Genomic DNA, 12649 nt, shown 5'->3' on the forward strand with positions numbered 1-12649 from the left:
TTAGAATTATTCTATTGAGGTGGAGACCGCCATCATTCACCTGGTCACCCTGCATCTGCAACCTCCAACACCTACCTCTGTCTGAGCTATTTTGACCATGACAATGTGGCTCTGGAGGGCGTGGTCCACTTCTGCGAGTTGGGAGCGCACAGCATCTCTTAAAGATGCAAAACCAGCCCTGGCGGGTTTGACTCAGTGGATAGAGCATCGTCCCACGGACTGAAGGGTCCTGGGTTTGATTCCAGTCAAAGGGAGGTACCTCGGTTGCAGGCCTCAATCCCTGGCCCCTGTTGGGATACATGCGGGAGGCAACCAATCGATGTGTCTCTTTCACATCAATGTTTCCGTCTCTTCCCCTCCCTTCCACTCTCTGAAAAATCAATGGAAAAATATCCTCGGGTGAGGATTAACAACAACAAAAAAGATGCAAAACCAGTGAGGTGGCCGAGTTCTCTTGCTGAAGCCTTCCCAAGGTGAGTGGGGTAAAACTCAGGACGCTGTGGAAGCCCCCATGGTCATGGAGAAAACCTAAACCTAAATGAGGCCCTTTGGGATCTGCATGCCTTGGGTTCTACCCGTGCAGACCCTCAGCTCTGTGACTTCCTGGATAACCACTTCCTGGAGAAGGTGAAACTCAAGAAGATGGGCAACCACCTGACTAAGCTCTGCAGACTGGCCAGCCCCCAGACAGGGCTGGGCGAGTATGTCTTTGAAAAGCTCACCCTCAAGCATGACTAGGAGGCTTTGGAGCCCAGAGGACTTTGAGGGCCCCTCTGCACTCCCCTAATGTCTGGCTTTTGCCTGAGCCTCTCCCTGAAACCACTAGGCATCCTTTTAACTCCCTGGAGCCCTCTCCCAGGCATTGGACCAAATGGAAATAATAAAGCTTTTTGCAGCAACACACACACACACACAAAACAAATAAACAAACAACAGTAAAACTTTAGCACTGCTAAGATATCAAACTACTATGTGGTAGGATATGTCTATTTCTCACAAAAATTCTTGTAATTTAAGATTAAGCCCACAAAAGCAAATGAAGTTTACAATTGACATTACTAGTTTAATATCCAATATAATAAAAGGGTAATATGCAAATAGACTGAACAGCAGAACAACCGAACAACCAATCAAAGTGCAATATGCTAATGATATGCTAAGGCTGCTCAACCGCTCACTATGACCACCAGGGGGCAGACAGTCAACTGGTCAAACAGTCGCTATGACATGCACTGACCAACGGGGGGGGAGGGGAGATCTCTCAGCCTGGCCTGCGCCCTCTCGTTATCTGGGACCCCTTGGGAGATGTCGGAGAGCCAGTTTCAGCCCAATCCCGCAGACCACTCCCCTTGGGAGGGCACCAGATGCAGGGCTCATGGCTGGCGGGTGCTGCTGTGGCAGCCAGCGCCAGTCTCTCCTGATCAGGACTGAATGGGTGCGAGCCCGCAGCAGGCACAGTGGGGCCGGAATGAGCGGGAGCAGCAGGTAGGAGCTGCAGGCAGCATTGGATTGCGGATTTCGGCCCAATCCCTGCAGGCCACCCAGAGGGACCCCACCTGTGCACGAATTCGTGCACCAGGCCCCTAGTATAATAGATTCAAATAATTCTGCAGAGTAGCTGCTGATGAATAATCCAATTAATATTTATAGGTTTAAACCCCTTACATTTCCACAAGCTTTGTAAATTTGTCCAATTAAAGCTTTTTCTGCTGCACATACATATTTACCAACATTGGTTGTAACATTTCTAAGCAGTTTGTACTGAATTCAGTATTTTTTCAATATCTTTAAAAATATTCTTGCCCTGGCTGGTGTGCTCAGTGGTTAGACAGTCAGCCCTGCACACTGAAGAGCCACCAGTTTGATTCCCAGTCAAGGGCACATACCTGGGTTGCAGGTTTGATCCCCTGCCCAATTGGGGCACAGGAGGCAACCAACAGATAGATGTGTCTCTCTCACATCAATGTTTTTTTCTCTCTCTTTCTCTCCCTCCCTCCTTTGCTTACACTCTCTCTAAAAATCAAAGGAAAAAATATCCTCAGGTGAAGATTAACTGTATGTATATGTATATGTATATGTATATGTATATGTATATGTATATGTATATGTATATGTATATATAGATACAGATGTATATGTATATGTATGTATATATATGTATATGTATGTATATATATTTGTGTGTGTGTGTGTGTGTGTATTCTTGCTTGTAGTTATTCCACTGGACTATTGATACAGGCTAATTCTTGAATCAATTAAAACTCATAATTGATTCTTCAAATAAACACTAACATTAGTACTGGTATCATCTGTTAAATTATCAAGAGTCAAGAAAAACCACTTGAAATCATTCACCTGTTTTTATTTTTATTTAAAAAAAATATATATTTTATTGATTTTTTACAGAGAGGACGGGAGAGGGATAAAGAGTTAGAAACATCGATCAGCTACCTCCTGCACACCCCCAGCTGGGGATGTGCCTGCAACCAAGGTACATGCCCTTGACTGGAATCAAACCCGGGACCCTTCAGTCCGCAGGCCAGCGCTCTAGCCACTGAGCCAAACCGGTTAGAGCCATTCACCTATTTTTAAGTTGTTCTTGTTGTTGTTTACAACTTTTTCAGTTCTTTGAGCAACTGTTCTCACTTAGTGGCTAACAGTCTTAAGTTTTATTTTCTCTGAACACATTTCTTTGGCTATTGCAATCAAATATGATTTAATGAACTCACCATCAGTAAATAGGGTTCCTTGTCTAGTTAGCAAATCAGCTACTTAGACTTGGTTGAAGTCTCTCTTTTTCATTTTTTATTTTTGTGAATAAATTCTGCTGTTGTGAAATATTTGACTTTAAATTTTTTATTCTTTCTGACTATTGCTTTCCTGTGAGTTAGGTATATTATGATGAGTGCTTAATTTGGTAAGGTCAGTGTATTCATTTAGCATACCAATAATGTTAAGTAAATACAATCCTTTGCCATCTAATTTGATAACAAAATAATCTACACTTGAGTGCCACTTTTTTTATTTTGACATAATGGGTATGAACTGGTAATTTTAAAAATGTCCCAGTATGGTAATATGCATGGCACTCGAAACACCGTCACGTTAAACTCTGTTGCTGTCATCTGTAGTGCCCCTAGCAGCAGTTTGAAGTGAAGAGAGAGCCAGCTTATATAGTCCCTAGCCCAACTACTTAATTCCGCTATTGTAGCAATGATGGACAGTATGTAAACTAATGGGCGTGGGTGTATTCTGATACAACTATGGAGACACTAAGGTTTGAATTTCATATAATTTTCACATGTCATTCTTCTTTAGATCTTTTCAACCAACTAAAAGTGAGCAAGTATTTCTTAGTCAATAAAAATAAAACAAAAACAGGCAGGCTATAGTTTGCCAATCTCTGATCTAAACCCTGATGATGTATATCTCAAGTCATAATCTGTATCCTGAACCTTATGTGTACAATTCAACTGCCTACTTGACATCTCCATTTGGATCTTATGGGTACCTCAAATAGAAACGACAAACCCATTGTCCTAGTCATTTATTTCCAAAAATTTGTATTATGAAAGTTTTCAAAATGGTTGAAAGAAATATATGGTGAACAGCATTCTTCATTAACATTTTACTATACTTGTCCTAGTACATAGTTATCCATCTTGTTGTTCTCTAATTATTTAAGTTTTAGGGTTAAATAGTTTATTACTAATTTTTCTTGTTTTTTGAGGCAGGCCTGTAGTGCTATAAACTCTCTCAGAACTGCTTTTGTTGTGTCCCAGAGATTTTGGGTTGTTGTGTGTTCATTTTCATTTGTTCCAGGAAGTTTTTTATTTCTCTTTGATCTCATTGGTAACCCATTCATCCTATCCTATATGATAAAAGGCTAATATGCAAATCAACCAAACAGCAGAATAACCAGTCACTATGATGCGCACCGACCACCAGGGGGCAGATGCTCAACACAGGAGCTGCCCCCTGGTGGTCAGTGTACTCCCACAGGGGGAACGCTGCTCAGCCCCAAGCTGGGCTCAAGGCTGGTGAGCGCAGTGGCGGTGGTGGGAACCTCTCCTTCTTCCGCGGCAGTCAGACATCCCCTGAGGGCTCCCAGACTGTGAGAGGGCATAGGCCGGGCTGAGGGACACCCCCCCCCCTGCAAGTGCATGAATTTCGTGCACTGGGCCTCTAGTTGTTTAATAACATGCTATTTAGCCTCCATGTGTTTGAATGTTTTTGAGTGTTTTTACTGTAGTTGATTTCTAATTTCATTACACTGTGATCTGAGAAGATGCTTGATATGATTTCAATCTTCTTGAACTTGTAGAGACTTGTTTTGTGTCCTAACATTTGGTCTGTCTTTGAGAATGACCCATGTGCACTTGAGAAAAATGTATATTCTGCAGCTTTTGTGTCAAATGTTCTATAACTGTCAATTAAATCCATCTGATTCAGTGTGTCATTTAGAGTCACTGTTTCCTTGTTAATTTTAATTTTTTAAATTGATTTCAGAGGGAGAGGGAGAGATAGAAACATCAATGATGAGAAAGAACCATGGATAGGCTGCCTCCTGCACACCCCCTACTGGGGATCAAGCCTGCAACCCAGGCATGTGGTACGCCCGGGAATCGAACCGTGACCTTCAAGTTCATAGGTCGATGCTTAACCACTGAGCCATGCTGGCTGGGCTGTTAATTATTTGTTTTGTCTGGAAGATCTATCCAGTGAAATCAGTGGGATATTAAAGTCTCCTATTATGACTGTATTGTTATCGATCTCTCCCTTAAAGTCCTCTAGAAGTTTTAAAAATATATTTAGGTGCTCCTATATTGGATGCATGTATGTTTACCAGGGTTATATCGTCTTGTTGGATCAATCCCTTTAGTGTTATGTAGTGACCTTTGTTGTCTCTTGTAATGGCCTTCATTTTGAAGTCTATTTTGTCAGATATGAGTATTACTACCCTAGCCTTTTTCTTTTTAAAAATATATATTTTTATTGATTTCAGAGAGGCAGGGAGAAGGAGAGAGAAATATAAACATCAATGATGAGAATCATTGACTGGCTGCCTCCTGCATGCCCCCTACTGGGGATTGAGCCTGCAACTCAGGCATGTGCCCTTGACTGGAATCAAACCTGGAACCCTTCAGTCCACAGGCTGTCGCTCTATCCACTGAGCCAAACCAACTAGGGCTACCCTAGCCTTTTTCGTTTCCATTTGCATGGAAAATTTTTTCCATTCCTTCACTCTCATCCTGTATAAGTCTTTTGTTCTTAGTTGAGTCTCTTATAGACAGTATATAATTGGGTCATGTCGTTGTATCCATTCAGCTACCCTATGTCTTTTGATTGGAGCATTTAATCTGCTTACATTTAAGGTTATTTTTTTTAAGAGAAATTGACATTTATTTTCTTTTTAAAAAATATATTTCTTTATTGATTTCAGAGAGGAAGGGAGAAGGAGAGAGAGAGATAGAATCATTGCTTGGCTGCCTCCTGCACACCCCCACTGGGGATCGAGCCCACAACCCAGGCATGTGCCCTTGGCCGGAATCGAACCTGGGACCCTTCAGTCCGCAGGCCAACGCTCTATCCACTGAGCCAAGCCAGCTAGGGCTACATTTAAGGTTATTGATAGGTATTTATATATTGCCATTTTAATTCTGTATTTCTATGTTTCTCTATTTCTTCTCATTACAGCAGTCTCTTTAGCATTTCTTGTAGTGCTGGTTTGATGGCGATAAACTCCTTTAGTCTTTTTTTGTCTGGGAAGCTCTTTATTTGACCATCTATTTTGAATGATAAGCTTGTTGGATATAGTAATCTTGGTTTCAGATCCTTGCTTTTCAATACCTTGAATACTTCATGCCATTCCCTTCTGGCCTGTAGAGTTTCTGATGAGAAATCAGCTGACAGCCTTATGGGATTTCTTTTGTGGGTAACAAATTGCTTTTTTCTTGCTGCCTTTAAGTTTCACTCCTTGTCTTTAATTTTTGCCATTTTAATGATGATATGTCTGGGGGTGGGCCTGTTTGGGTTCTTCTTGCTTGAGGTTCTCTGTGCCTCCTGGACTTGTGTGACTTTTTCCTCCATCAGGTTAGAAAGTTTTTCTGCCATCATTTCTTCAAACACGTTCTCTATCCCTTGCTCACTTTCTTTCTCTTCTAGCACACCTATTATGTGAATATTGTTACATTTCATGTTGTCCCACAGCTTCCTTAAACTGTTCTCCTGTTTTTTTGTTTTGTTTTTTTTGTTAATCCTCACCCAAGGTATTTTCCCATTGATTTTTTTAGAGAATGGAAGAGGGTGGGAAAGACAGAGAGAAACATTGATGTGAGAGAAGCACATCAATTAGTTGCCTCCTGCACACGCCCTGACCAGGGCCCATGCTAGGGAGGAGCCTGCAACCAAGGTACATGCCCTTGACTGGAATTGAACCCGGGACTTTCAGTCCACAGGCTGACGCTCTAGTCACTGAGCCAAACCAGCTAGGGCCACCTGTGTTTTTAATTGTTTTTTTCTTTTTGGTTTTTTGATTGATTTTTTATCCTCTTCTAATTCACTGATCTGATCCTCGTCTTCCCCTAATCTGCTGTGTATTCCTTCCACTGTGTTCATTAGTGTTATGTCCATCTTCTTAGTTACTATATCTTTTTTCATGCTGTTGAGCATCTTTGCCATCATTATTCTGAACTCTATGTCTGATAAATTTATTATCTCCATTGTATTTAGCTCTTCTGAAGAATTCTCTTGTTCTTTAGTTTTGAGGTTGTGTTTTTGTCTCCCTATTTTGGCTGCCTATTTGGATTTGTGACTATGTATTAGGTCAGTGGTTCTCAACCTTTCTAATGCCGAGACCCTTTAATACAGTTCCTCATGTTGTGGTGAACCCCAACCATAAAATTATTTTCGTTGCTACTTCATAACTGTAATTTTGCTACTGTTATGAATTGTAATGTAAATATCTGATATGCAGGATGTATTTAGGCAACCCCTGTGAAAGGGTCGTTTGACCCCCAAAGGGGTCGCAACCCACAGGTTGAGAACCGCTGTATTAGGTAGATATGCTACACCTCCCAACCTCTAGTCTAGTACAAAGATTCAAAGCCTCCAGAGACCCACCTTTGCCTGCAGACTGACTGAATTCAGTCTTGAGTAGCCTCAGGCTATTGTCCACAGGTGGGGTGAGAGATGTTTTCCAACAGGGTTGGGCAATTGCTTCTGCCTGGAGGCTAATTTTTGTTCTCAGTCTCTTAATGGGCCTGAGAAACTCCACAGGGTTGGGCAACTGCCTTTCCCCAGTCAAAAAGAACCTGGATAGCAAAGGTCTGAGAAAGATATCCTCCACAGCACGAGGGAATGACTCAGCATAGGAAACCAGGATGCCTGCCTTCTGAGTTCCAACCCCACAGCCCTCCACCCTAGCTTATGCTCACACAGCTCCAGTCCACTCTGCCCTCCCTCTGCTGGAATCCAAGGTGAGTGGCTGTACTCGAAATTCTGTGTTTTGGCCCTTTAAGAGGGTGCCTGCATTTCCAGCCGTCTCTCCCTGGCAGACAGCAACCCTTCTGTTTTTCACAGCCGGATGCTATGTGAGCCCCTTTCTCAGTTCTGGTGCTCTCTGCTGGGGGCCCAGCTTGAGGTTTAGACCCCAGAGTTTTCAGTGGCAAACCCCACAGCTGAGATATCTCTCTGGAACTTCTGTAGTATTAAGTACATTCATATTGTTGTGCAATTATCACTACCATCTTTCCCCAGAACTCTTTCCATCCTGCAAAACTGAAGTTCTGCACCCATTAAGCAATAAGTCCCCATTATCCCTTCCCTCCAGGCCCTGGTAACACCATTGTACTGTCTGTCTCTAGGATTTTGAATACTCTAGGTATGTCATATAAGTGGAACCATACAATATTTGTCTTTTTATATTATTTCATGTAGTAATAGCTGCTCTATAGTTTTTATATGGGTTGGCAACTGTCAATGGATGTTTCCCTTGAGAATTGGTCACATGGTAATTCTGGATTGTATACTGGACATTTTGACTACAAACACATTTTGCTTATCCATTCATCCATTTATAGACAGTTGCCACCTTCTGGCTACTGTGAACAATGCTGCTGTGAACCTGAATGTATAAATATCTCTTTGAATCTCTGCTTTCAATTTGTTTTGGTATACACTTAGAAATGAAATTGCCAAATTATATGGTAACTAGAGGCCCGGCGCATGAAAATTCATGCACTGGAGGGGTGGTCCCTCAGCCCGGCCTGCCCCCTCTCACAGTCCGGGAGCTCTCAGGGTCGGGAGGTGACCCGGCCACCAGGGGAAGGTGACGCCCCATCACACCTTGGCTGCTGCCACTGCCAGCAGCACAAGCCTCAGCAAGCCCTGGTTACCTGAGTCTCAGGTGGCCCTGGGCAGCTGGGCAGCCGCCATCCGAGGCTTGCCTGCACCTCGGGCCGGCCCTGGGCGGCTAGGGTGACTCGGGAGGCAGGCGCGCGGAGCCTGACCTTGCCGCACACCTGCCGCCCCAGTGGGGCTGAGCGCTGCCATCTTTGAGGGCACGGCAGTCAATTAGCATATTCCCTCCTTATTGGCTGTGGGCGCTGCCATCTTTGTGACAGCGTGAGGGTCAATTAGCATATCCCCTCTTTATTATATAGGATTCTGTTTAACTTTTTGAAAAATTGCCATACCATTTTCCACAATGGCTGCACCATTTTACATACCCACCAACAATGCATGGATGTTCAATTTCTCCATAACCTCAACAACACTCCTTGTTGCTGGTTTTTAAATAATAGCCATCCTAATGGGTGTGAAATGGTATCTCATTGTGGTTTTGATTTGCATTTCTCTAATAATTAAGGACATTGAGCACCTTTTCATGTGATTATTGGCCATTTGTATATCTTCTTTGGAGAAATGTCTAATCAAGTCCTTTGCCCATTTTTGAATTGGGTTGTTTTTGTTGTTCAGTTTGGAGTTCTCTATATATTATGAATATGAATTTATCAGATATATTTGCAAAAATGTCTCCCATTCTGTGGGTTGCTTTTTCATTCTCTTGATAGTGACCATTGATGCACATTTTTAATTTTGATGAAGTCCAGTCTGTCTACTTTTTCTTTTGTTGCTTGTGCTTTTGGTGTCATATCCAAAAAATGACTGCCAGACCCAGTATTGTAACTATTTCCCCCTATGTTTACTTCTAAGAGTTTTACAGGTTTAGTCCTTACATGTAGGTCTTTGAATTATTCTGGGGCGTTTAAGAGGAACTGCCTGGGACTCTAGCAGCCTTCTTAGCCAAAATCTCCACTGGTTTTCACAGCCAGAAGTTATGGGGACTTCTTTTCCTGGTACTGAAACCCTGGGTTGGGAGCCTTTGCTCTTCAGGGGGTACCCCCACAGCCAAGATATCCCTCCTAATTTCTATCTGCCACATGTGGGTGTGGGACTAGCTCATTCCGCATCTCCACCCCTACCAATCTCAATGTGGCTTCTTTAAATTCCTAATTGTAGAACTTGCATTCAGCTAGATTTCAGGAGGTTCTGAATGATGACTGTTGTGTAGTTAAGTTGTAATTTTGATGTGGTTGTGGGAGGATGCGAGTATGACATTCACCTATGCTGACATCATGACCAGAAGTGTGTATAATCCTTTTAATTCACTGTTGGATTTAGTTTGCTTGTATTTTGTTGAGGATCTAAGAAATCTTTGCATTTAAAATGTTTACATTATTTCACATGTACTGTTATTATAATAGCTGCTATATAGTTTTTTGTTTTGTTTTTTTTTGCTGCTATATAGTTTTGATATGGGTTGGCAACTGTAAATGGATGTTTCCCTTGAGAAGTGGTCACATGGTCATTCTGGAATGTATCCTGGACATTTTGACTATTATGCTGTGAGATTCAAGATTCTGTTAAAATCCCCTCATGAATATTTTTGTTTCAGCAGGCAATTTAACTTCTTGTCAGAAAGACAGGGCTCTTTAGAAGTTTTAGCCGCCTGTCACACCACTACTGTTATAGCTCTATGGCAGGGCCACCCTTGGGTGAAACAGGAAGAGAAAAATAAAATGGTGATTACCCTTCTTCTGAGTGTCCCCTTTTCCTGATTGCTCTGCTGGAAAACAGTTTTAGCTGCCAGGGCCAAACTGTCTTGCAACTTTCGCCTGCCTTCAAAGGTCGGAGAAAAAAATAGATTTCATGCTATGCTCTCTCGTTCACAGGGTCCCTTCCCCTGGACATCTGGCTAGAGCTAAGATGGGTTCTTTTAGGGTTTTGCAACCTGACCTCAGAGGTAAAAGCCACGAAAAAGAAAATACCAGGAAACACTTCTGTATGGATTAAGTTTGGACTCCTTTCCCTAATCTGACTGCTTTTATTTTCCCGTCCTCAAGTAATTTTATTTTCCCCAAGTTTTAGTTTTAATCAGTGGGAGAGAGATGCTTTAGTGTGCCTAAGTCTTGGCCAGCACTAGAGGTTAGAAAGCAACTTGTGAGAGCTCATAAATCTGTACTGTGACCAGAGCCAATACTGTTGTTTTCTATTTAAATTTGCTCAAACTGATGCTGGGAGGTTACATCTGAGAAGAATTTGTGAATTTGAACTTGCTTCCACAAAAACAGCTGTGTCAGCTACATTTGCTCAACTTCATGGCAGGAAGTTAGTTTTGAGAATTTATGAATCTGAGCTTAATTTTCACAACAAGTGCTTCACTCTTGTTTATCCAGATTTGCTTTTAACAAAAATTGTTTTTTATCCTCTAGATTTGCTGGGAAGCTTCTTTTGAGAACTCTTGAATCTGATCTCATTTTCACAGACTATTTTTTCAGCTGGATCTGTACAATTAACTCATCTTGAGAAGTTAATTTTGTGAGCTCAAATCTGCATTCATTTGCACAACTACTGGGTTTCATCTAGATATGCTCAAACTCATACTGGAAAATTACTTTGTTTTCAAAACACTATCTTTTTTTCATCTAAACTTGCTTAAAATTTTGTTTTGTTAATACTCCCCTGAGGATATTTTTCCCACTGATTTTTAGAGTGGAAAGGAAGTTTAACTTTTTGAAAAACTGCCATATTGTTTTCCACAGTGGCTAAACCTCAAGCTGGGCCCAGCAGAGAGCATCAGAACTGAGACAGGGGCTCACATAACATCAGAGAGGAACTTTGATGTGAGAGACATGGATGGATAGCCTAGCAGAGACTAACTTTTCTTTTTTTATTTCTAAACATTTTTATTTATTTCAGAGATGAAAGGAGAGGAATAGAGAAAGAGAGCACAATATCAGCGATGAGAATCATTGGTCAGCTGCCTCCTGCACGCCCCCTACTGGGGATCAAGCCCACAACCCGGGCATGTGCTCTGACCAGGAATCGAACTGTGACCTCCTGGTTCATGGTTCAACACTCAACCACTGAACCACACCGGCCAGGACCCACTACCATACTTTTGACAACCACTTACAAACCACTCACTTCAAAACCTTTTTTCTCCCTTCTGTGATAGACTAATAATTGTCCCCCGTGTCTACTCTCTTTTATTTATAGATCTCCCCAAGTTTAAATGAATACACAACTATTCAGCTAGAGGCATCTTAGTGATCCCCACAGGGTAGCAAGCATATATGAGACTAAGTTCTAGCCAATTATAAGAGTGCAGTTTCCAGGCCCTCTGCTTCCTCTTTCCTTTCCTATGGGCTTTAACAAGGATGTGGGGCTGGTATGCCAGCTTTAACCATGTAGATGAGAACCACCACCGGGGGAGAGGGGGAGAGGTTGGTGGAGCAGTAAGACAGTGGAACCCTGAATCCCTAGATGATCTTGTTTAACAGTTGCTTAACCCTAAGCCTGGACCACTCCCTGATCCCTGGACTGTCACATGAGAAGTAAATGACAGTGACCCTCGAACAATATGGGAGTTAGGGGCGCCAAGTTTCCATGCAGTTGAAAATCTGTGTATAACTTCTGACCCCCTGCCCCAAAACTTAAGTTGTCCCTTGGTATCTGTGTATAAGTGGACAGCCCAGTTTAAACACATGTTGTTTAAGAGACAACTCTATTTTGTTTGCATCAATACTGTGGAGTCCCCTTGTTATAGCAGCACAGCTTACAGCCTAATTAATATGCATACCAAACTCATTTCCAGCTGCCTTGCTTATGCCCCAAATACCTCAAATTCAACGTATCAGCCCACCCTGCATCCTGTTGTTCTTGTGTTCCTAAACACAAAGAATATTCCAACTACTTCTTGATAATGGCTCTATCACCTATATATCCCATCAAGAGAATCTGTCATTCTTAAGTCAAGAAACTCCTACTACTCTTAGGTTCAACTGGTCAGAAAGTCCAGCTTGTTACCTATATCCCTCTTCAATCCCTCACCTCTGATCCTAACCATCCTGGCTTTAGATGCTTTTTACTTCCTGATTGGCTCTCTGCCTCCAACTTCATATTTTACAATGCTGCTCCACGACCATTCTTAAAACTGGATCCATTTGTGAATTTTGTTTCCGAAAGTCCAAAGCATTTCAAGTCTTTGTCCTCTACACATACACTTTAATAAAAACCACACTGTCCTTTGCACTTGCTCTTATTCCTTTGCCTACATCAATGCTTCTCAAATATGGTGTATTCT

Source organism: Myotis lucifugus, unplaced genomic scaffold (genome assembly GCF_000147115.1).
Source record: "Myotis lucifugus unplaced genomic scaffold, Myoluc2.0 scaffold_678, whole genome shotgun sequence".
NCBI lineage: Eukaryota > Metazoa > Chordata > Mammalia > Chiroptera > Vespertilionidae > Myotis > Myotis lucifugus.